Source organism: Polypterus senegalus, chromosome 4 (genome assembly GCF_016835505.1).
Source record: "Polypterus senegalus isolate Bchr_013 chromosome 4, ASM1683550v1, whole genome shotgun sequence".
NCBI lineage: Eukaryota > Metazoa > Chordata > Cladistia > Polypteriformes > Polypteridae > Polypterus > Polypterus senegalus.
In genome coordinates, this window is record NC_053157.1 from 148,314,621 (window position 1) to 148,337,403 (window position 22,783).

Sequence of the window (22,783 nt, forward strand, 5' to 3'; positions counted from 1 at the left end):
GTAATGCCTACCTAGAGTATATTATGCTGCACATATACAAGTTTATTTGAAGATTTTAGGTGGATTTAATAAAAGGAATGATTCTAAAGTATTGTGTAGGCTCTGATTTTTGTAACGCATTTAGAAGTAATTTGGGTTCTTGGTATATAAAAATTCAAAATCTTTAATTTCTTGCTCTTACCAGTAATTTATTTTTCTATGTGTTTTTTGGCTTGCTACAATCCACTAAATGTGGCTGTAGAAATGTACCTAATGTAGTAAAGGCAGAAAGGTAGGGTTTGAACTTGGGATCAATCTTAGGCTCATTGCAGCTAATTAATTGTTTCTGTGGTACAGCCAGACTGCAGAAGAATTTTTTAGTTCATGCCAGGAAACATTCTTTCATTATTTATTTACTAATTTAGATCCTATTGTGTTCTTTGACTGTCTAAAACAAGGTTCTTTCAAGTAATGCCCATGCATTGTACTGTTGGTAGGAAGCAAAAGTGGCCTTTCATGAATCTTCGAGGGTTATGAACAAAATAATAGTTAACTAAACTATCTATAACATAGTATGATAACATTTGATCGTAAACAGCTGGACAAATCAAGAATGTAGCACTTTAAAATAATACACTAACATCTGTGATCTTATTTCTTGATCATTTACTGATTCGTTTGACTTGCAAGTCTCACTGACTAATAAGTTTATTTGTGGACAAAGAGACTATTGATTGGAAAGGTTCAGGTTGTACAATATCAGAAAATGGATTGATGGGGGTGGTTGGATGAGTGACGATTATATTTTTAAATTGCTGACATATTAGTTGTTTATTGCATCACAGAACAGGAATGAGCTTTATTATCTTAGGAAGTCTTCAGAGTGAGTATTTGACATTAACATTATCTGTTAAAGACCCATAGTCATGCTTCATCATGCTCCTCCTGCACTGTAGTTTAGTGTACAATACTCAGATTGGTTTCCCTAGAACTGATAGACCTCAGAGCTGTATGTTTTCTTGAGTCTATGTGGGGCTGAGTTTTTGTTTTTTCTTCTTATATTCACATGCTAGCATTAGTGTATGATTACTATTATGAGCTTTAACAAAGCATCAGGATAGATTTATATAATAATGTTTGTATATACTTATTACATTGCATTTGTAACTTTTTAAATATTGCTTTACATTTATTTTAACCTGTATTAAATTGGTTTTACATCGTCAGAAGGTGCATGTTTGTACAATTGAGGCCACTACGAGTGAGTGTGGATGGTGACTAAGTGAGCCATGTAATGGACTGGCGCTCCATCCAGGAATTGCTTCTGCCTTGTGTCTGATATTTTAGGGGATAGGCTTACCTGCCCCACAGCACTTGAATTAAATGAGGGTGATTTTGATAGTGAGATGCTGCTAGAATAGAATATATTTATGTTAGTGAACAGTTCTCTGACGTGTCCATGAAAGTACAGTATCTAAATGTAAACTGACTTGTTTGCTTTCAATATTTTTTGCAGGGACTTATACCACCAGGTATTACTTCTTTATTTAAAGAAGACTTGATTTATCTATACTTCTATAAAAATGGTGTTACACCTCTCTGTTCAATTCAGATTATTCTAATTCAATGCACTACTGCTCATGAGCCATTATGGTATGTCACATTTTTTCATTTTTTTTTGCTTAATATACACATTTTTAAGGCTTCTGTTTATAATGCTTACAGTTTTCCTATCAGCATCCAATTTTTTTTTGTTTCATTTATTTTGAGAAGGGTGAATTAATTTTAATGTTATATTTTGAATCTCCTACAAGCATGTTATTTTTCATAGCTGCTACCATTTTATATCTTTGAGTACTGAATTACATTCTGGCTTTGGCAGTTTGGTTTGGTGGATTTGCTGGTTTAGACTTTGCTTAGTTATAAACTATCATTTCATCTCTCTGTCCTGGCCATTTATGCCCTTGTGGCCTTCTTATTGTTAGTGGTAGTGCATAAATCCAGAGCATATTTAGTAATTACAAAATATTGCATCATTTATTTAAATCTATCCATAGTATTTAGGTCCAAATTTTCATGCACTGCAGCAGCAGCAGTATTTTGCCACCTCATTAATACCATAGGCCTGTGTATTACATTTTTGCTTGTGTCAGTAGGGACCACTGACAAGGGTTCAGTAAATGGAAAGATGGATTTTGCATTGACTGTAATTGTTCTGTAGTAGCTAAAGACAAATGAAATGTGTTTTGTTATCCCTCTGGGATTGTGCTGATGTATTAATACTCAAAACTATGTGGAAAACCAAATACACTGATTTTAGTAATTTATGTAATAGAACTGGAAATTCTGGCATGGTCTGGATTGTCAAGGCAAAATTTCTCTGCAACACTGAACTGCATGGGCCAGTTAGAAATTTGATAAATAGATTGATTAATGAATTGATGTGCTAGCATTAATTATAGGCAGTTATAAGATTCATCAGAAACTATACATCTAATAATAAAAAAGGGAAATTAAAAGCCAAAACTGTAGTAAAATAGTAATCTTAAAAGCTAAGTATAGTTGACTTTATCCTTTAGGATAACTTGTAACATTGCTGTTTCTTCTAGCATTGCTAACTGTTTAATTCTCATCACTATCAACAGCTTATGACATACTGTATATGGTTTCGAGCATGAACAAAATATAATGTCAGATGGCATCTATAAGAAAACTAATTAATTCAATGCTGTGTCATACAAATAAAAAAAATCACATTTCACCTTGTACTGAAAGATAATGGCTTTACTAAGTACAGCTATTAATATTGAAACAAGTGTTTGAATTGTCAATTTCTTATATGATTAACACATTAAATATTAAAGCAAGTTTATCAGCCCAGCAAACTTGAATTTAGTGAGATAGATTGTTTTCTCTATTATCAAATTGTAGGTATAATTACGTTAACATATTATTGCTGTGGGGGTGATAATATTCCTCTCCCAGCTTACAGTAATTGCCTTTTTTTATTGCTTTTAAATTGTCACCCAAGCCGAAGACAATCATTATATAAGATGCTAATTGATTCAGGTCCCTCCACATTTCAAATTTTGCCCCATAAATGATCCTCCCAGTAGAATACATGCATCCTACAGATGTTTTGATGCTTCCTTCCTGCAGAGAGTAATAATTGAAGTTTATGAGTTGGCGTTAAACAACTGCGCATTGCTTCTAATTAGTACATTTTCTCATTTCCCCCAACCCCCAATTTCTCATCTCTTTACCCGCATCATGAACCTCCTCCTCTAGTCAAAGCCAGCTGCCCCTGTTTATTAGATACATTAAAATGCAAGCACAATGCATTTTATTGTAATGTGTTAACTTGTTTATCTGACAGAAAAACATTACTGAGAATTTAGTCAGTATTCCATTATACATTCTGGAAAACAAACCTACTTAAGAATCAGGGTTGAAATAACACACTCACAATACAATACAAACCTGGATTTTTGGTTCACAATATAATGAATTTTCAATATACTTTATCTTTACCCACCAATTTTGTTAACAAGAAAACCATATTGTTTCCAATGTAGATGATCAGGGATGCTCACACTTGAGCCTGACCTCCCCAGTCTCCACTTTTGTCTGCTTTGCTAGCCACAACAGCCAGCAGTTTGCTTTAAAAAAAGAAAGCAATAGGTTGTCTTTCATATGAGGTAATGTGCATTATGGTGTCCGTGAAACTGAAACAGCAGAAAATTAAGAGAATCAGCCAACATAAAATGTGATGAAGGCAGAAAATTGTTATGAGTAGAACGGTATAACCCACATATTGTATGGTGAAATTAATGTTAATCTGTCTGAAATGGAAGTATGCTAATGTAATAGCATGTAGAGATTATAGAAGTTAATTAATCCTTTTTTATTTTTAATGTGTAAGTCTGAATTTATAGGGTTTTTTTTATATGTTAGCATATTCTAAAATTTCTATGGCAAACACACTGAGAATATGAATATATTATATGGCATTTATGGTTTAATTTATACCACAGCTTACAGTAAATACAAAAAAACTCATATTAGACTGTACTTTTCCTGAATTTAAAAAAAAAAAAAAACAGAAAAAGATCAGAGTTATTACTCCATTTTTGCGCAAGTGTATATGGACAGACTCAGTTTCGCAGTTAGATAGATAGATAGATAGATATGATGTGTATATTATGTTAAAATCATTTTAAGTGCATAACTGAACAATCAAAATAAATGAATGTGGGCATACACATGTGTATTGACGTTCATATATTTTTTTTGGGCAGGAGGCAATCACACAGAATAAAATGCTGCCATATATACCGGGCCAATTTATCTATTCCTTAAATATTAAGGAACTGTGACTTTTCCAATGAAATCCATTTAAATGTATCTTGCCCTATAAGGAGTAGCCTTATCTTTTGAAACTGTCTTCGTATTCTTTGCATTATAGCTTGTGAGTCTCCATGCTTGTGGCATGGCATAGTAGGGATCTGTAGCACTAATATAAAGAGGAGTCCTTCAAATAGAGGCCTGTACATGTTTAGACATTTGGCTAATCAACCTTTGACTCTGAAAGTAACAGGTTAATACAGTATATAAGACTGACAAATGTGTTTGTGAAGCAGATAAAGAACATATTAGGGTGTACTCACACTGGCAATTCGTTCCATGCCTGAACACGTTTGTCCGCATATAACCCTGTAAAGTCTAGTTTATTTAACTAGTATGATCGCTCTGTGCCAGGCCAACAGAACCGTGCCCTGGCCTGCTTGGAAGAAGTGGGCCCGAGCAAGGTTACTAGGATCCGGGAACAGTGTGATCACTAAATGTGCTCAAGCACGGAAAACAGACATGACATCATTGATGCGACAAGTCAAATAGTGAGATTCTCATTTCATTCAATACCATTTGAAGTAAAAACAGGTTTTAATTCTTAACTTACATATGAACGTGAATTATAGTTGGCAAGAAAAGCTGCAAATTCCTTGCTTAATTTCATTTGTCACCGTGAAAATCTTATCATACCTGCAGCACTATTAACAGCAAAATGTTGTGCTGCAATAAATCTGTAAGAGGGTAGAGCGTGATCCCACTATACATAACTCCACGACTCCCCAGGTCCAGAACGTTAAGCGCAGTGTAACCGTTTGTAATACAAGTGAAAGTAAACCTATTTTTGTGTGTGTGATACCAGGATTATGCAGCCCCTGGAATGTAATGAGCAACCAGGTTTATGGTTGTTGCTCTAAATTACAGACAGTCCTGTATGTGCCCACCTAATTTCAGATGGTATATTTGTCTATCTTTTGTGTGATAGCTGTGTGTCTTCCTTAAATGCAGTAAAAACAGACAGTTTCATTTTTGATTGGCTGAAAGTCCTGTTAAAATAATGAGTTTATCTTTGACTTTAGACAAAACAGAAGAAATGGATTCTGAAATGTTCAGCATGATAACCAGTAGCTTCATCTGTCGCCCTACCCCTGAATGTAAAGAAGACATTTCTTAACGTCTAATATGATCACCACATTGGGCCTAACCCTTATAACAGTTGGAAACAAATTTTCTAATTTATTAAATTTGGATGAGATCAGTTCACAAATTCTATTTTGAATACAGTACATAAGTCAGAATGCAATACAACCAGCATAAAGTGACAATTTGTTGCCAATTACAAAGTAATTCAAGTCAAAGATGTACCCTTCACATCATAAATACTTGTTTTTAAAGATTACTGTCATGTGCTGCCACACCCAGAAGGCACAACTGAAATTGAGAAACAATGTTTTTAGTTAAAAAAAAAAAATAGAAAGTCCACATAGCAAAAAATCTTATAGGTAGTAAACAATGTGTTCCCCCAGTTTTTGCCCTGGGTAAAAGGGTGCAGCTAGGCAGAGTTACTCCTCTATATCTTAAGCCTTGTCATAATTGCTGACCCCTGTTTGAGGCCTATGTTAGGATCCATTTGGAGAAAATAGCGCCATTATACTGTAGTTGGGTCTTGTATAGATGAATGGGTGCAGTGATCCCAGAAGACATTATTACCTAATGACTATGGGAGTCAGAGGATGATCCAGGATTTTGCACCTAAAGTAAACTCTAGAAACATGCTTCAGGAGCTGAATTTTAGAGCAGGAGGCAGAGGAAACATACTCTACAAATGTTGCCAGCTCAAAGAATAAGGGGCCATGGAGATGAAAACATTGTTGAAAAACAGGCCATGCTCTAAAAATCATGACGTCAAAGCAAAAACACTAAATCACTGTAATAAAATAAAATATCAAAAATTACAATTCACAACGCACTCAATAGGGTTTATTAAATTCTTCAAAATCTTAATTTTCTTAGTTTTCTTCAAAAACCAGGGAGTGCACTTTGCTGACCTTTTATACCGTCATGATGGTGAAGTCAGGCAATGTGCACGTCTGGTTGTCTTCACATAGCAGCCATAAACAACCGGCCCACAAAAAGAGGCATCCATAGCAAACAAAAATGGCACCAAGGGAAAACATGTCTTCAGAACTGAATTCCGAATGTAACAGAGAGAAGGGTGACATGGAAGACATTAAGATATTTGGAGACACATGGTAGACCTCAATAGGAAAAAGATCATTAGTTGTTTTGGTCGGTTTTATCCCTATGACCCTATCACATATAAGAAAAATGGGCTGTTTTGTGTATATGTATATAAGTAAGTGAGTTCAGGATCCAGGAGGCCTGTCTAAGGCTATCATCACACCTACATAACTTCAGCAAGGTACTGTATGGTCTCAATCTGCTGTACTTTTTGTGTAAAGATATTTCAACACAGTGTCCTTTCTTTGAAGAACAAAGTGAAAGGTTTGATCCTCTGTTTCGTTTGAATGTTCAAAGAACTCTGGCAAATGGGCACTCGAAAGAGACCTGAATGTTCCCTACACAGAGTTCAAATCCCCACTGGAAATTTAAGACAGAAACAAACACTGTCAGAAAAATGTTAGTCAGGGGTTGTGAGGTTGGTGGAGAAGGATTTTGACTGAGAATGTTATACAGTATACCACATTATCATTTGTATTATAAGCAAAAGGTCATTATTTTCCTCTAGTTCCTGTTACCCCAACAACCACTCCAATTTTCTGCACTCTAGGCAGATGCTTGTTGAGGAGTATTTTTTTCACACCCTTTTTCATTGCAAGAAAAGTTCTTACAATCAACTTGAAATTGACAGTAACAATAATGAAGTTAAACCAGCTCCCAGCTTCACTTGCTACAGTCCTTTCTTTCCATTAATACAATCACCATCTTTATTTCCCTCTCATTCTGGATTCTTCTTGTTCTGTTGTCGCATCCTGTTCCACACGATTTCTTTAAAGGATTGCCCTCCAGTTGCCTTCCTTTGCCATTTTGCTCCTAAATATGCGTATTTACAATGCTAATTTATGCTATTATTAGACTAGTAGGTTGTTTGCCTAGCTCATTGATAGTGTATTTCAGTTAAATTATATATCAAACCCTTTTTAAGAAAAGGAAAGCATCATCACTCCACCTGTGATGTGTGAACAGTAATTGTTGCAGTGTTATAGTGCAGTAAATTCATCATCATAGACGAACTACCATACAGGTTTGGATGTTCCACCCATCCATCCATCCATTTTCAAAGCCTCCCTAATCCAGGCCAGGGCCATAGCAGGTGGAGGCCATGCTGCTGGCATTAGACACAAGGCAGGAATCAACAATCAATGGGATGTAGGTCACACACACTTACCCACTCACTAACAATGGGCCCGTTTATAATTAGCTAAAGATCTATCCTGTATGTCTTTAGGATGTAGAAGAAAAACACAGGGAGAGCTCCATACAGACCCGGGATTTTTAAAAACTTTAAGCAGCAATGCTATTCACTCTGTCACTGTATTGCCTCAATTTGGTTACTGTACCTTGTAAATACTGTAAAAATAGTGATACAAATAAAGTCAGCATACTAGTCCAGTGCCTAACACTCCTACCTTACAGCTCCAGGGACCTGTGTTCAATTCTATTCCTCTTTAGTGTCTTTGTGGAGTTTTAACATTCTTTGACAATGAAGATAATGAATCTTATCAATAGACTGAAACTGTCAGGTCTTAAATGTACATATCATTTGTAAGATCAGATTCAATCAGTACAGATTTGTCTTCTTAATCAGAGGCTAACAAGCTATGGAATTTACACTGTAGATTATTCAGGACAAATGTATTGCCCCATTATTCTCCCAATATTTGATACAGGGCATTGCACGTGGACAGTCATTCAAATGACTTTACAGATCAAAGCAATCAATAAAAGCATTTGACATTTGAGTGGTGGCCCTGAAGCTAAGGATCTGTGCTGGTGTCTGGAAGGTTGCCAATTTAATTCTCGTTACTGCCAAAAGGGATCCTAATCCGTTGGGCCCTTGCACAGGGCCCTTAACTTAAAATTGCTCCAGGGGCATTTTACAATGGCTGATGCGGCGATCTGACCCCCAAAGGTCATGTGAAAAGACAAATTCCTCTAGGGGATTAATAAAGTATATCAAGTAAAAAAATAATTTCCCCAAGAAAACGGTATTTCAAGTTAGTGTTTTGCTAAATGTTACTTACAAATTATTTTAAGGTAGTTTGGCAGGGTTGGCCTTTAAACCAAAGGCTTTCCCTTTAAATCTGACTTTCAATGGATGCAATAAGTCTAGACTCCTGCACTTTTTTCAGATTTAATCTGTGTTTCAGCCTTATGCTCAAATATTTGAATTATTTCCTGCCCACATTAAGCAATACTTTATTTATAATGGTAATTTAGAAATGTTTGCAAACATATTAAAAATGAAAAAACTGAAATATGAAATTGATGTTTAGACTATTTGCTATGACACTTGAAATTTGTCTCAGGTGCATCACATTCTGTTGATCATTATTGAGATATTTCTTCATCTTGTTTGGAGTCCACCTATGGTCAGTTTAATTGATTGCACATGTTTTGAACAGGCACATAACTGCCTATATAATGTCCCACATCTGACATTGTGTATCAGATCAAAAATCAAGCCATGAAGTCAAATGAATTGCCTGCATACGTTAGAGATAGCATTGTGCCAAGGCACAGATCTGAGGAAGGTTGAAAAAAAAACATTCCTGCAGCATTAAAAGTTCCCAAGAGCACACTGGCCTCCATAATATTTAACATGAGAGATGTTTGGAACATTCACAACCACCCATCCAAGTTAAGCAATTGTGGAAGAAGGGCCATTATAAGAGAAGTGACCAAGAACACTGTGGCTGAGCTCCAGCAAACCTGTGTGGAAATGGGAGAAACTTCCAGAAGGACAACACTCATTGCAACACTGCACTGATCTGAGCATTTTAAAAGAGTGGCCAGACAGAAGCCTTTCTTCAGCAAAAGACACATGGTGTCTGCTTGAAGTTTGCACAAAGAAACCTTAAAGACTCTCAGATTGTGAAAAATGAGATTCTTCGGTCTGATGAAACCAACAATAGTATCATGTCTAGAGGAAACCATACACTGTTCATGACCTGCACAATTCCATTCCAGCAATGAAGTATGGTGTTGGTATCATCATGCTATCGGGTTGTTTTTCAGCATCAGGGACTGGGAGACTGAACAGGGTTGAGGGAAAGAAGAATGTAGCAAAGTACAGCAATATACTTAAAGAAAGCCTGGTCCACAGTATCTGGACCTCAGACTGGGATGAAGTTTTACCTTCCAGCGGGATGCTGACTCTAAGCACAAAGCAAATACAGCACAGGAGTGGCTTAGGGACAACTCTTGGAATGTCATCAAATTGCCTAGCTAGATCCTGTACTTGAGCCCAATCAAAAATGTTTGGGAGTATCCTTGAGTTGTCCAGCCAGAGCCTGTACTTGAACAATATCAAACATCTCTGGAAATATCTGAAAATAGCAGTCCTCCGATTGTTTCCTTCAAACCTGACAGAACTTGTAGATGATCTGCAGAGGAGAATGGCAGAAAATCCCTAAATCCAGTTACGAAAAATTAGTCACATCATAACAAAGAAGACTCCAGGCTGTAATTGCTGCTTCAACTAAATACTGAATAAAGGCTCTCAATACTTGTGTCAGTTTGATGTTTGAGTTCTTTATTTTTAATAAACTTTCTAAAATTTCTAAAATTTTGTTTTTACTTTATCATTATTAAGTATTGATTGTTGATTTATGTTGAAAGTAAACAATTTTATATTTTTTAGCACAAGGCTGAAACATAACAAAATGTGAAAAAAGTAAAGGGGTCTGAGTAGTGTTGGAATCCTTTTTTGGTTTGTGTGATTCCAAGCAAGTCACTAAATGTGCAAGAGTGCCATTATTTAAAAATTATATATAGTAACTCTTTGAGGAATGAATATTTTTTCCAAAAAACATAGTTTTCTGAAAAGCAATGGTTTCACACAGAAATCAACATAAAACATTTGTTGCTGCATACTGGGGCTGCCAGTTTACCAAGAATATGTGGTAGGCTTGCTGCCAGGCTGTGTTTCCATGGCTGGGACACGGTCACAGTGCATTGCAATCTGGTTTCTACCTCTTTTCATTGTTAAGTGGCAGTCCTCCCTGGCGAACATTGTCAATACCACGACTAGCTGGGGACCAATTAGCTGAAGCGTGAACCTCACATTCATTTTCGATCACTTGTATCAAAATCTGAGTCTGACAAGTCATAGTCCAGTTCAGAGATAATAGGCAAAATGTCGTCCACGGAGTGTTTTGCTTTACGCATTCGCTTTGATCTCTCGGCAGATGTCAGTGCCATTTTTGCCGTTGCTTGCACCTTGCTATTTACAGGAGTGCAGGAAATCTCAATCAACACTTTCCTTCTAGCAACGAGAGTCCAACTAAAACATAATGGTTGGTTTTGTCACAGTTTACAGTCGATTACCATCATCAACTCCTCCTTTTGACAAAAGTCAACATCAGCCCTGAAAGAGTTAATACAGTAGTTGAAATGCGTCATGGTGTTACCGATTTTAAATCAATTTTTATTTCAGATACTGCATTCCACATATCCAAGACATAAATAGGTCCAATATGGATAAATGCAGTTGTATCCTTGTGTGGACTAACGTCTCATCTGTGGTTACATCTGATGCTGCCAAAATAGAGTCCAGCTCCACACCATTCTGTAATGTTAAGGGGGAGGTCAGAAAAGGAATGGTTGGGTGGAAGAAAGGAATGAGGTACTAATCCAACTGTTTTCAAAACCCATTTAATCCAATGAAATATCTCAGACACTGGATGCAAAGGAATTCTATATGAGCAGTAAAACATTTTTCAATTTCCCCCACATGCTAGAACTGACAATTTGAAGACATCTTTTTCATAGTAATGTACAGCAGGGGACTGCTTTGAGAACACTCACTTGAATGCCTTTCTCAGAAACGAGAATTACTGTACTTTGAGTGAACCCCTTAAGATGTCTTCTACATTCATAATAAGGTTTATCATCTTTAGTCATCTAGCTATATTTTCTGTAGTGCTGTAATTTTAAAGATGTGCACAGTTACAAAGAGTTTAACAAGGCAGGTTGCAAAGACAGATTCAGGAGAAATTTGAAAACATCTTTTTCTAAGAAAGACCCTGACTGTGTTTAGAAAGGTTTATGTGTGGTGACTCTAAACATATGTTTTCTCCCTGTATGATTTTTATGTCTTTGGTAATTCCATTACACGTGGTCATGAAACAACAGGACATGGAGTGCATCAGATTGATGAATTCAATGGTAGATCATTGCATTTCCATGGAAACCAAACACCCATGCATTTCATTGCTTAGTTATGTATATTTTATGTTAGAAAAAGCTACAGCAGATAAAAATCTGGGGACGGACAGCAGCCCACCTCTTCAACAATGGAGTATGCTATTTTCAGTGCTGCCAGCTTGCTGTTATGACATCAGTAAAATGTGCTGATTAGCAAAGCTTCTTCCTGATCACAAGTTTCAGAATTTCAGGTTTGATGTATGATCTTGCTTCTGTTTAGGCCTCATATAAAATGAGTGCTTTTCTTGGCTATATGGCTGGACAGCTACAGGAGGTAATTTTGGTCAGTCAGTTGGCCTTTCCTGTAGCCCAGAGGGTTGATTAAAATAACCAAAGTCTCACATGCAGTCTTCCAATACAGTAAACAGCATGACAATAGCACTGCATTAGGGAATAAAGCAGCAGCGTAGTGTTGCATGGCTGCGGAATTCAAACAGTGTCCCTGAGGCCATATTGTTCCATCTGCAAAGTGTTGTGTTGGGTAATTAGAAAAGCACACGTGCGATTTATATTACGAATACAGCATGTGGTGATTTCCTCCATGCCACGACAGGGGCTGCAAAGTATTGGATTTTTTTTTTTTTTAATTAAACCTGAATTATGATCATTTCAACATACTAACCCCACTTTCTTTCACATGGTCTCAAGGTGTACTGCATCATTTAAAATCCGAAGCATTGCTCAGATCGACCAGATCCAAATCCCAGATTGCTCTTCAGCTAAAATTGTACGTTTTGCTCATTTTTGCAAGCAAATCACTAAGCTTGCCATTTTTAACTGAGACAGATTTTTTTTTGGTTATTTTTATACACAGCTGGAGGATGCCTTTTGTGCTGCTAATTTTTCTGTCTGATTGATTCCTTTCGGGGCGGCGCTTAAGTTTTGTGTAATTAAATTTCGGGGTCACTAGCAGACATGATTCACACTGAAACTGCTCTTTGCATTTGATAGCTGTAACATGGTTGACAGGTTTAGTGAAGCATAGCTTATTGCCACATTACAGAAGGAGTGACATATGCTTTAATGTCAAAAAGCCCATCAGTGAGGCTAAGTAAGTAATGTGACCCCCTCAGAGAAGTCAGGTCTGCATGATCACTGCCTTGTTCTGTTAAATTGCCTGCCCTTTGACCATTTGGTAGTCAATATGTGGACTGGTTTTGCATTTTCCATAATGTATTTTCAGAAGACTTTTTTGTATCGCATTTGGTAGTATATCATGATTTCATTGCTTCGATAATGTCACAGGATGATTTGGCATGACACTCCAGGTATCAGTGTGATTTCACTTCACTCTTGAAGTGGCCTTACTTATGTCCTAAGGAAAATATATATTCAAAAAAAGTGTTAGGCTACCCATGAGAAATGGCAAGGCATAAACCAAAGGGACAACTCAGCAGAGCCAGATGGGGGCATGTCACACGAGCATGAAATACTCTTTGACAATGCATGATAAAATCATCTGTGCCTAAAAATCTGAGCTTCTGAGTAGCATTGCAACGTTGACATTTTGACGGACAATGCATTGTAAATGAGTATGGAACAATTTCAAAGTTAATTTCTTTGTTTCATTCAAGATGATTTTCTCCCAATGTTTAGAGAATGCTCTCAAAGATAGCTTTGATCTGTAAAGTTATTTGAGAGTCCCCCTCCACCAGGAGGGGTACTACAGTATATCAAATAAAGTATGAGGAAATGGCCAGCAAGCCTGTGTTCTGCGATATTCTCAAGTGTGGACACCACAGCTGGCTGGCTGCTGATTAAGAAGACAAATCTCTATTGATTGGATCACATTCCACAAAGGGTATTTAATTCAGAGACTTGACAGTTTTAATCTATCGATTTCATTATCGTCATCATTGGTGTCAGCTGAGAAGTATCACCAACAATGTTTCTTGCAGACATCTTTAGTGGCAGCAGCAGCAGTAGTGTTATCTCATGTACAGAGTACAGTGAAGTTCTGATGTGCACATCCTTTATTACATGAGACTCAGGTTAACGTTATTTCCTTGCACTGTATCAGTACATGCTCCCAACTTCTGGCACACAACAGTACAACTTTATACAATGTATTGCATTTTTCAAATTGCAACAAACAGAAGAGAAGCAGATGCTAGAAGAAGGGCAGAAGTAAATTAGTTAATTATTAAACAGTATAGTGCCTTTCAAATGAAACCCTAATTTAAGTACATAATCATTCCAATATAAATGTAACATTAATTTTATCCTGCGGGATTTGTTCCTGCCTTGCACCCTATGTTGGCTGGGATTAGCTCCAGCAGACCCCCGTGTCCCTGTAGTTAGGATATAGCGGGTTGGACAATGACTGACTGACTGATTCATTTTATCACTGTTGATAAAGTTATTGATTTTTGTCTGTAATCATTTGGGAATTTGGAAAGCTCTACCCCTTTACAGGGTTGGGGCTGAATCATAACTAAGGTGTGGGCGAAGGGCAATAAAATTGAATTTACTTGCCAAAAATGTACAGAATATCTGTATGTAGCCTCAGTATCGTGGTGCAGTAATTAGTGCTTGTAGTCCATCATCAGACTGGACAGCCCTACAGAGAATTTACTATAGAATACACAGTAGGGGGTGGGCAGCTTGTTGTCCTTGTTCTCCATGACTGTGACTGGCTATAGTTCAACAGTTGATTAATTGACAGATATTGTTGGTTTCCGTTTGTGTTAATCAGCTTCAAACTACTGTGTTTTCTTGAGTGTTTAAACAAATCTGTGTCTTAATGTGTACTAATTCTGTATTTAGCAATTTGTAAAATTTATACTTGGGTTTTGTCTGAGAACTTGCCAAAGCACCCTGCTCTTGCACTCTGTGAAGAATGCTGTACAAACATAAAGTAAATTGAATTAAATTAGTGCTTCTGCCTCATAGCGCAATGATTCCTGGAGTTAAATCCCAGTCCTTGCTATTGCAGAGTTTACACATTCTTCCCGTCTCTTTGGATTTTCCTCTTACATCCCCATAATGTGTTTGTCGAGTTTTTTGGTACCTCTAAATTGGCCTTTTGTCGGAATGTTCTACATTGGGCTGGTGGCTAATCTTGGATTGGTCCTCACCCTACATTTAATGCTCCTTGGACAGGCAGCAGTTTCCTTGAACCTGAACGGAATTTTTAAGTCATTTTCATATTCAAATCATTTAATGTTTTACTATCGCTTTAACCAGCTAATTGGCCTTTGGGGCACATATGTTCTGAAAACACCCAAACAAAATAGCATAATTTCATCAGCATTTATATAATTGATTTTGACAAAGAAAAGTGTGTTTTTTTTTTTGCTTGCAGTTACTTTCAGAAAACAGGCACATATGTAATACACTTTGACAACATATTTTACCATTGAAAAAATCCAACATAAATGCTATAATATATAATTTGATACTATCCGTATGTATGGTGTTCGCATCAATACCCAGTATGTATAGTGTTCGCGTCAATACACCATATGTATGGTGTTCACGTCAATACCCCGTATGTATGGCATTTGCGTCAATACCTCGACTCAATACAAGTTAGAACCATGCAATGGGACTCTGCCTCTGTAGTTAGAACATACTGTAACGTGGCAAACACGGACGCAGTATTACATGATTGGCTAAGAATGTTCGAATGCTTCAGTGACGCTGCTGGACGGCCGAGTATAGTAAGTCGGTGTTGGTTCGAGCAGATAATAGTAAGTTCGGTTGGTTTTTGGAACGTTGGTTTGGTGGGGCGTACTTTCCAGGACTAACATTGTCGACTGACTTAAACCCTTCGACAGCTCCGGAACCGTAAGTAATTTACAACGTATCGCCATTTGCTTGGTACGTCGAAATCTTTCTTTGGGCTTTTTGTTTTTGGCATACGTCCTTCTGACATCTATTGGCAAACTGAGTAATGACGGCTGGGTATTAACAACAGTCATTGTTTAAATTTTAGCTGATCTCAGATCTAAAATGACCACGCCAACATAATTATTACTCAGACTCTGATTAGAGTCGTAAAATACAGTTTGCTTTGAAAATTTGTTTGCCGGAAAAAATTAAATGAGGTGCGCCGAAGAGCTGAGTTCACGTCTCGCAGCCCTATTTAAACAGGAAGCTCTTCATTACATCGGCCGAAAATCAGTGCCATGATAGCAAAATCACTTCAAGAACTTAAAAAAACAAATAATTATTTGCAGAGAAAGTACGGATTTCACAAACATAGAATTTGTAGCCTGATTCAATTAGGCTCCCATTTCCTAGTTACTAATCAAACATATATTATTCAGCAGTCCTTCAACATTAGAATCCCTGAAGCTTACAATTTTTTTTTTTGTCCCTGATCTCCTGACAAACGCCAAGAAGCTTGTAGCTCTTTATCACTGCGTAAATAGCCTGCTTTTATTTTGCAAATGTGTGGTTTAGCAGAACACAGTTGAAATATATGCATTTCATGTGTCTACAACGATCTGTAGAAATAAAGAATGACAGAGGAAATGCAAGGCAAGAAATGCTTATGGTGATTACAAGTAATGTTTTTGAGCACAGGAAGTGACCTGTTCAGGGCCACACATTGAGGCAAAAACAGGATTTGAAGTAGCACCATAGTGGTTTACATTGATTTAGCCACAACAATACTATATTTTTATTCTCTGTATCTTTACATGCTAGTTGGTAATAATTATGTATGTTTTTGCAAAATAAATTGTATTTTACATTTAAAGGGAATAACAAAAGCTATAGTTCAACAACTAAGAGAAAGGCTTTTAGCAGGCTGGACCAGGTGACAGAAATGTAAACTGCTGTATACTTTTTCAGCAAAGATAAATTCACAAAAACTGGGGTATATCCTGTTTGTTTGTTAGACCCCAATCACACACACACACTTTGAGAGAATGATGTCATAACTGCCTGGAATAAGTAGGATTTAGGGGATTTTTAACCTTTGCTGTCCTTGTCCGTTAGTTGCGGCAATCCCGATGATCTGATAAACATAGGAGACAAGGATAGCCTGGTATTGGCCAGTGGGCCTTTTTTCCTGTTTTTTTATTTTTAAAGTTATAATTTCCTCAAAAGCACTTTTTTCTTTATTAAAATGGTAGGTTTAGCACTTCATAAGACTTAAGCTAGTTTGTGGAGAATATAGTTCCTTAATCATGCAGATTTCAGTTTTCCCCCGTTCTTCTGTTTTTGTTTTGCTTGAAGGTTGGTAGATTTGTTTTAATGTTATATTTTTGTTCATCATGATACCATCTTGTTCATCGCCATTTTTTAGAAAATGGTTGTCAAGACACACTTTCCTTTCCTGTTGCCACCTCATTTCTGGTATAAAACAGTGGCGTACTGCTCTAACAATCACTTTTAGTTGGATCAGAAACTCATTAAAGAAAACTTTTTTTTCAGTATTAGTTAATGCCAAGATGTCACAATCAAAGATAGTTTTGTTTCAGTTTCAGCCTTGTTTTCCCTTAAGACCTGACTCACACTTTGTCTAATGTAAGACGTTTCACAATTCTGACTTCCTGGTTTTAAACTCAATTCACTTCATTTTTTTATAATTCTTCAACATGTCTTCTTTGTCCTTACAAAAAATATTCAAGTCATTCAAGATTTTTTACTATGTGTCCTTTGGCAGTGCCAGGCTGCTTGAACCCATGGATTCCTCTAAGGTTACAACCAGCTTTGGGTTTAAAAATAAGCTGCTTGTAGTATTAGGATAGAAACCTTAATAAAGAAAGGGTGTCATATTGCTTTCTTATACTGGTTGGCTTATGATTACTTTATTAAATTTGGTTATTCTGTAGGTGCCATTTGCAGTGTTATAAGAGATACGGCTCACATTATTCCACTTTCTGTCCTGGAAGGACAGTAGGTAACCTGGCATGCTGTCTTTATATGAACAGGCACCTCAGAGAGTTACAATTTATTTAGTTATTATTTCAACAATTAATTTCTTCATCTTGCAAAATAATGACAGTAATATTATCCTGTGCCTTGCGGCTGTACTACATTGAAAGGATTAGTGACATATTCCTCTGCCATTCATGTTCTTCCACTGCTGTCAAGCAATAATTATATTTTAAGATATCCTTGAGTCTTCATAATTGCATTTAACTGAGCCAGCTCCTTGCAAGTCAGCGCTGTAGTTATGCTACACTTAGTTTTATAATAGAAGCTATTAGTACAAGGTGAATTACTTTTTATTGCACTGTATAAAATTCATGATCAGGTTCACACTTAGTCCCTGTTAACTCTTTGTTTACCACCTGGAATTGAATCTGGCAGCTCATAGAGTGTCCTAGTGGCATCTCTCCACTTCTGACCACATGCCAGCCCACTCACAGATACCAAAATAGCTGTGCCTATTGTAAAATAAAACACATATGAGGGAGGGATAAATACCGAGTAAAATACAGTGTTGCCACTATGGGACACCACCAAACCCCAGACACAACTCCACATACACAAGTCTTTAATTTCAAAACAAGTATTTTTATTGAAGTGTATCTATAACAGGCTTCTTTCATACAGCACGGACCTTTTCTCTCTCTTTTTTTATCCACTCCTCTCTGGTGAGTGTGGTCCATCTCCTCCCCTGTTTGCGACTCCCCGAGTGAGGTGGAAGGCTTCCTTTTAAGCTCCAACCCAAAATTACTTCCTTTGCCAAACTTTCTAGAAAACATGAGTCAAGCAGAACCTGAGCTTTGTGTTCCCAACAGCTCCCCTTAGCAGTCCCTACGGAACCCAACAGGTCAGTTTTTTGGGACCACAATTCCCATCCTGCCCTGCGGGATTCAATTCCACAGTTCCCCATAAGGGATGCTGCCACCTAGTGTATGGGGGAATAACTTGCATGTGAGATACAGTCTCTCATTGTCCAATATATGTGGTCTCCAGATCAGGAAACAATCCATTACTTATTTTCTCCATCCATTTTGTCCATCCTTCAGAATGATATCCCAGCTGGGTATGTGATTCCCAACCATGGCGGATGGGATGCCAGTCCTGTTGCTTTTTCCCTCCATGCCATTCATTGTTTTGGCCTCCAAGCAAGGCAAGGAAAGGCAGTCCATCCTGGCTGTGCCGTCGGTCCATCCATTACACTGAATTTAAACCCTGTCAGTATGGTAGGTGGCTTACACACATGCTAATCTAATACCACTAAATAGTGCCTCTCCCTCCTCTACTGCCTCACTCACAGCACTGACCTCTTTCTCTCTGCAGTACTGCTTCCTTTATTAAAAGGTGGTACATTCTGGGCCTTTCATTAATCAGGTGCCAGTTCTAGTCTGATCTGTTCAAGATTGCTCCTTTGCAAGATGACAACTTACTGTCTACTAGATAGATAGATAGAATTTTCCAGGGTGCCAGGTTTGCAAATTGCTCAAAATGTATTTGTTGAAAATAAATGTGCAGAAACCTTTATTTTGGTGCGTAAATGTTTTTTATACCCATCTTATATTTCTTTGTAAAGTTTAAACCAATAGCACAGACACTACATTGGCTGAACAAGATCAGTTAAATGTAGGACTCTCAATCTGATAACACAAGTGGATAACCAGCAGTCAGTGTGCATCCCCAAGGGCCAACACTGGGTAAACAGTACCCTATGCAGTAAGTGCTCAATAAATAAGCCCTTCCTTTGCAATGGCAGCATAGACTATGGGTTGGCATCTGCCCTTAGATTTGTACAGGCGAATGAAAGAATTGCTGTGACTAGCTCTCATCCTGCCAGCTTTTACAGATTATTTGTATTGTGAGTTTAAGCGTGTAATTTGTAGGTCGCATTATGGAAATGGTTTCACTGCTTAAGTCAGCCTTTAATGCTGGGAAAAAAAAAGGCAGGGTGCACATTAATGCAGTCAAGTAATTGAGTTAGCTGCAGGGCTGGCCCTGTCTGATCCACACCAAGTGCTTCCATTTAGCAGGCTGCCATCAAAGCAGATGCAGTGACGGTCAAGGCCGCAGTTTGGTATTGCTGTGAATACAGCAGAATGTACTGTATTTTCTGAGCAAATATAGTAGGGTCAAGAGCCTTTGCCAGTTTAATGTGCAGAGATGGAGCAAGCGAGAGAGAGATGCCCATTTTCCACCAGACTGCATTTAGAATTTCTGGAGGTGGTGGGAGGACATCTGGCATACTGCCAATCTCTGTGCCGCAATGGAAGTTCTCAAGAGCAGCATACAGAGAGTACATTCAGAGTGTACCAGGCTGAGGAAATGATGGATGAGACAAAGAATATTCCAGAAGGAAATAGTGTGGAAATGTTTGCAGGTTCCCTTTGATTGATTATGCTGGCTGCCCTAAGAAGTCACACTTGGACTCGATTTTCTTCTTATCAAATACATGACTGATAGCATTTCATTGTATTTTTATGGTTGAATATTTTTAACTTGCACATGACAGATGCAAAATCGTTTCTTTTATAAAGGCAGGTGTCAAGCATAATGTATTTACTTAATGCTTTTTACATGAGAAAGAAATGACTTGGATTGATATTCAGGTTTTTATTTTTATTTTATAATGGTTTACATTTAATGGCCTTTTTATGCATGTGTACTTTTATGTAAATACAACTGCTCCTTTATGATTTATCATTGTATATTTTTGAAATGAGAATTGTATAATACTTATCCAAAGCTTTAATGTTTTTCAGTTGAGCATTCTGGTTATAGAATACATAGAATAAGTGAGCCATAGCAGGAGGCATTTTAGTCCTAAGAGATCCATCCATGAGCAGCCAGCTAATGTTCTGAAGGCTCCAACTGGGCCTTCTGGCTTTTGTTCCAGGCAAGATCTCAATTAATTTACTTCTTTATTTGATTAGATGAATAAATAGAAGCCCTCTAAGGCATTGGAGAAAATGTAGCCAGCACTCAAGCATGTTGGTAAAGATGTGAGGGGAAGTGTGTTGAAAGCAGAAAATGTAATTCAGTTCTTGTAGGTTAGTTACAACAAACTACCTGGCCATGTTCTTTCAGTCTGAGACCCTACAGTTATTTGGAATCTGACTAGACGAAATAACATGTTGGCTGAGCTCTTGGTTAGCTAAATAATTAAGATGCACATAAAGGGCTGCATTTATTTCTAAGCTTCCAGCCATTCTTTCCCTAAAAAATGGCAGTGTTACTCTCTCAGGTGGGGGTTAGCATATCATAATCTCTTGGACCAATGGTGTGAGTTTTCTGCATTCGATTTATACAACCAACATTATAAAATACCACAAATTATACTGTAAAATCAACTCCAGACTTATACGTGGGAGAACTTACCTGCGAGTCTATACGGCATATACAGTTTTTGAGGACAATTTATGTGCCACATATGGTAAATGTGTTGAACATGATAGCGAACAGGATAAGACGTTCCTGTAAATCGTCTTGCACATACTGTATGAAGTATGTTTTGTGAATAAATTATTTCCGCCATTCAAATGTTAACATAATTATAACAAAGAAACATCTTGCAGCATATACTAACTTACACATACAGTACATATATACTGTATTGTAGTAGGCAAACTGAAAAAATTCTTGTTTTACAAAGAGCCAGGCTTATTAATATGAGGCTACAAGGGCTCATTGCGTTACTTTTTTATTCTATAATTAATTCTTTGATTACCCACAAAATATCCATTCATTTAAAAAAAAACCTGAAATCTACAGTAACTAGTCTTAACTCCATAGTCATGGCTATCATGGCTGTTTCACAGATCCACCGTACTGGGTTGTAATCCCATGCCCAGTCATTTTGTGATCAGCATTTTCATGTTGTTCTTGTGTCTGCATGAGTTTTCCTCTCACATCTCTACAAAAAGTGTGTGCATATGTGTGTGGGTACTGCTATGAACTGGTGTCCTGTCCAGGGCTGTTTCCTACCTGTCAGGATAGCCTCTGGCTTCCAGCTAACCTGAACTGAATTAAGGGAGAATGCATGCAGTCATTTAGGAGGCCAATAAGATCGAAACAATATTTAACAATGGCAACTCATACCATCAGGCATCTAAAGCAATAAAAGTCCAATATCCTCTGGGTATGAAAAAACATATTAGTTGTAAAATAAGGGTGGTTATTGTCAACCTTGTCAAATTATACAGAATAAAGCAAAACAGAGCTACTTTGTAGTGAGTTTAAAAACAAGGTGGAATAGCCACATATGCATGTTCAAACCTTTGAATTTCATTAATTATATTACCCATCTTTTATATGAAGTGTGAATACTAAGGGGTACCACGGAGCCCCCAAATCCCAGATATATGCAACCCAACACAATTCTGGGTGCAATTTTAAGGATTTTTAATTCAGACAACATGATACAATTACAATTACAGCCTATATGCAGCCTTTAAGTTTTCTTTCTTTCTCTTCTCCAAGAGCCTACTGACTCTGACTTGTCCATGTGTTTCAGTGGGCTCTTTTTTATGCTGGACCTGGGAGCTCTTCCAGTGACATGATGTGGCCAGTTTTAAGCACTTCTGGGTCATAAGAAAGCCATGGTGGTCCTCCATGCCAGTGCCCTCTATCGTCTGCCAGGGACCCGTACAGGGCTGCAATTCTGGACCAACTTCCATGCAGTCCTGCAGGTGCCCAAACTGGAACTCTATGTGAGGGACACTGCCACCTATTACAATGGGGGATGAACTGTTCCCTGTCATACTCTTTTACTGATTTCCAGTAGCCTTCAGGCATCCCATTCAGAACAGGAATCGTAAGGCTGCCCAGCCAAGTATTGCCCAAACTTAGTCCATCCTTCCATTATGGTATCCTAGCAGGGTAAGTGATGCATCTCTGCCCATCCATCCTCTGGGCATCTACAGAAGGTATAAAAACTATCTATATTTCATTCACATACAAATTGAACTGCTAAACTGTATTATAGAGATGCATACTTTAAATGCAGAAATTTAGATGTGACTCATATTAGGAGCAGTTAATTAAAGTGGTGGTACTGCTAAATATGTTCCTAGTTATTCACCACTCATTACCCTCATTTGTTAATGAGCTGTGTTGGGAGCATTTCACTTTG

The 22,783-nt window shown here is 37.5% G+C and overlaps 1 protein-coding gene across 2 annotated transcripts in view; it reads left to right on the forward strand.

Annotated features, from left to right (window-relative positions):
* Nucleotides 1-22,783, forward strand: part of LOC120527714 (serine/threonine-protein phosphatase 2A 55 kDa regulatory subunit B gamma isoform) — a 272,015-nt gene that overhangs the window by 114,308 nt on the left and 134,924 nt on the right. The window lies entirely within an intron of this gene.